Source organism: Dama dama, chromosome 24 (genome assembly GCF_033118175.1).
Source record: "Dama dama isolate Ldn47 chromosome 24, ASM3311817v1, whole genome shotgun sequence".
Lineage (NCBI taxonomy): Eukaryota > Metazoa > Chordata > Mammalia > Artiodactyla > Cervidae > Dama > Dama dama.
In genome coordinates this window covers 54,382,675-54,386,832 of record NC_083704.1, presented here as the reverse complement: position 1 = coordinate 54,386,832, position 4,158 = coordinate 54,382,675, and positions in this window count along the sequence as shown.

Here is a 4,158-nt window from a genome sequence, read left to right as displayed (position 1 = left end):
GTGTGTGTGTCTCTTTATTCTTGGGTGACCAGGTAAGCAGAACATGTTGGAGCCAGTCGAGCCTGGTGATGAAATAAGTATGTGAAAATTAAATCATAACTGAGTCAGCTTTTTCCCCTTCCTTCTACTCCCTTTAGGCCTAAGTGGAGTGCGAGCACTTGTTCATCTTCACTTTTTGCAGACTTTAAATCCAGACATGGGGGTAGGCATGTTACTGCTCTGTGAGAAACAACCTTCCTGCTTCTGGCCACACACAATACAGGAGCCCTCTGCTGAGGTGGAGGAGCTGAGAGGCCCTCTCTCCTGAAGCACTCCACTCCAAGTCATCTTAGCTGCCCAGGAGGTGGTAAGGGACATTGCAAGGTTTTCCATTCTCAGCGGTGTCGTCCCGTCCTTGTCATCACTTTGGCCAGCAAGATTGTGCTTGACAAGGGCAGGAAGTGTGCCTGAGTCTGAGGCTGTTCCCACGACCAGCTATGATGGGGTACCCATGCTGCCCATCTGGCTGAACTGAGTGATTGGGCTTCATGTTTGGCATTTAGTCAGGGATGGGGGGGACCTTGTTCTTAAAGCTTGTACTCCATGGCTTTTATGGATGGTCATACTTTTCTATTTTCAGGCAGGCCTGGCCAGTATAAAATCAAGATGAAGAGTTATGCAGGAGGAGCTTTAAGGGCAGGGGCCCTCACCCCAGTTTCCTTGGGGGTACCTTGGAGAAGTTGAGCCTATCTTTGCTAGGGAGATGTGGAGGCAAATGCGGAAAGCTCAAGCTTGGGCTTTTGTGGGCTAGGGCTTAGGAACCTCACAGATGAGGGCCCAACTGTCATCCCCATCCAGGGTCAGCCAGGGGCCGGGGCGGGGAAACCAGCCCCACTTCCAGAGCCCTCTCAGAAGCTGGTGCTCTTAGCATCAGAGCAGCAGTCACAAGCAGCTTAATTAGACACCTCTGACAGCCAGCCTGGACAGCTCTTGGAGGTGAGGACACACATCAGGAAATCTGGGAAGCAGGTCACCAAAGGCCGAGCCAGTGTAAGCTGGTCCCTGGGGAAGCCACAGCCGAGCCCTGGCAGGAGCATCAGGCCTTCATCAGCCATCTTGAGCCTCAAAACTGTCTGCCCACATCAGGAAGGACACTTGATCCCAACCTACTTGAAGCTGTTTAAGACTCACATGAAGACAGCTCTGGACCACCGCATCTGCTGTGTGCACTGCCATGGGCTTTCCTATAAATGTGAATTTAACGTCCATCCTCAGATCAGCCCCTCAGAGAAGCTGGCGGCCCCCTTTCCCACTTTCAGTCTGTTCCACAGCTATACCTGTCACCAGCATAACTTAGCCAGGTGACTGCTGCCCTCATCCTGTATCTGAACCCATGGCCCAGTTTCTTCCAGTTTGATAGGCTGTACGCTTGCCTTGGATCTCATGTAAGAACCGTATTTGGGAGATCCTGCTAGTGATAAGTGACTCACCCCCTGAGAACCTGAGGCTGAAGCCCAAGGAACCAGGCATTCCCCACTGCCCATCATGGGCTGCTCCAACCCCAAGCCCAGGAATGAGTGTGCCAGGTCCTGCTCTGCCCTACCCTGCCCACAGGGTTGCTGTTCCTCCCAACCATGGCTGATGGTGGTGCTACAAGAGGAGTGCAAAGTTCTCAATCAGCGAAGCCCAAATTCTGAATTTGGAAGGGTCTCCTCTGACCTAGAGGGATCCTCCAGGGTTCCCAAGTCCAGCCCGCCCTTTGCTGGGACAGCTGCTACACTGTGCAGGGCTTTGAGAGCCATCCAGGAGCAGCTGTCATGGCCATGCATCAAAAGAGTTTCAAAGCCCAGATGAGCAGCCAGGCCTGAGCTAAGCTCCCCAGGCATGCACAGTCTGGCTGGAGGTCTTAAGGGCGCCTGGAGTCCAGCCATTGGCCACCCTGATTCCCAAAGGATGAAGCCCTCAGGGACAGGTGGGAATGGAGGGGGGTGCAGAAATTGCCCTGGAGACTGGACCCTGGGGAAGGGCTGTGCTGCTGGTGGCCACCAGGTGGCAGCACCCCACCATTTATGGGTTGGCCTGTTTTAGGTGCTCCTGGTGAAAGTAGGTCTCATGAAGGCTTCTTGCAGGTTTCTCAGATTCAAGGAGACCTGGCTAGAACTCGGTCTCGAAGATCTCTGTAGAGTGGAAGAGGCAACAAATTTGGGGACCTGCAGGTTCTTGACAGGTCGCTTACCCCCAGGGATCACCACGGGCTAGAAAAGGAAATCGTCGCCCAGTTGTGGGGCAAAGGGTCAGGCTGGCCCTGTGCACAATAAGTGCTTCAATCTCTTAGCAATTCTTCTCAAACCAGGTAAATAATTTCTATGGTCGATAAAATGCATTTCTGCTGCTCACACTCCCTTTACCCATCTGCATGATTACTGACTCACAGAAATACTCCTTTGGCAGTCTACATTGGATCCAGACCCTCTCTCTGTCTCTACAAGCTAGAGGAAGTTGGGACTGAGCTTGCCCAGGGCTCTCAGGTGGAGGCAAGGGACGTCCACGTGCCCTCACCCAGCCTCCCAACTGGTGGGAGGCCTGGGAAGCTTTCCAGCAGGAGGCACAGACAGGGACAGAGCCCTCACAGCATCTGATTAGTCTCTGAACCACTTTTAGTCCCTGAACCATTTTCATCCCATTTAAAGAGGAAACAGGCTCAAAGCAGAGCAGTTGTTGGAAGTTATTACCAGGCTGAGCCTAGATTCTGACGTAGGTACCCCTGCCCAACTAATATCTGGGCCAGCTGAAGGGACTCAGTAGAAATGGGTCCTCAGCTGCAAGCGCAGGGTCAGTCTCTAGCTGGGACAGGATGACATGCTCCGGCTGATGTGCTGGGCCTGGGGGATTCCCCCCCTCAATGCCCTAGAGAGAGAAGACAGACAGGGAGAGGCAGGAAAAAAAAGACAACTGCAGACAAAGCAAGGCCTAGAGGATGCTGGGAAAAGAAGCAGGGAAAGGCTGCAAGGGGCGGGAGGAAGCTGCCGGGCAAGATAACAAGGAGTGGGGGTGGCCAGGTCTGGGGGAGTTGCTTCCGCTCCACCCCCTGGCCGTCAAGGAGATAAGACAGCCAAGTAGCGGTGGGTGAATTCTGTGCGACGAGGGGAAGGCGAGGGGCAGCAGGCTGTGGAAAAAGGAGGGGCCAGTGGTCTGGCCAGGACCCTTGCCAGCTTTCCTGACATAGTGAGCAGTGCCCTTCATCCCCCGAGAGCCTGGCCCACCCAGGCCTGGCTCCCGCTCCAGGCAGGCACCAGCACCCTGAGTCCAGCTGTTGGACAGGAGCTATTTGAGAATGATTCATGGATGCAATTAAGTCCCCACACTATCCCCTTGCTCAGGCGGGACTAGGGGGAAGGGGATTGGAAGGCGATGTGGATATGGGAGCCCTAGCCTGCTATACAAGGGTGAGGTTAAGCGCAGCAGAGTGCCCCAGGTCATCCACTGCAGATCTCCAGCCTGGAGCAAGGAAGACTGAGCCCAAATACTGGGGAGGGGGAGCGCGTCTCCTTTCTCCCCAAATCCTAGCCTGGCTTTAAGGGTGGTCCTCTGCATGCACAAGCATGCAAGTGTACGCATGCAAACGCACACACAGGTTTGCGTGCGTGTGCATGCACGCAATCATCCTGCGGCAGCAGGCATGCTTCTCCAGCACGCTCGTGTGTCAGGCTAGCACACGCAGATACTAAACTCTACCCCACCCCAGGCCTTACCCATGCCTAAGGCATGCAAGCTCACACACACCTCTTTCCAACCACCTGTACATGGGCAGGCCAGGTCCAGTCATGAGTTCTAACCCCTGCACGTGCTTACAGCCTGGTCTGGCCCAACGGGGCAGCAATCAGGCTTGCGCTACCCTTGAAGGAAGAAACTTGGTCTGACAACCTGTTGGGAGCTGGGAAAGAAGTGGGAGCTCCCTATCCGCCATGTGCGGGAAGGGCTCAGACTGGCAGAACTGTGCGCGTGCACATGTTCGGCGCACACGCACTGCACGCAGGGACGCACTGCACGCAGGGACGCACTGCACGCAGGGACGCACTGCACGCAGGACACGCATGCACCGCTCTCGCGCAGTCTGTCAGGCATCCCCTTCTGAGATAGGTGTGTCTTGGGGTTTCCACTATTAACAGGCTTCTGAGC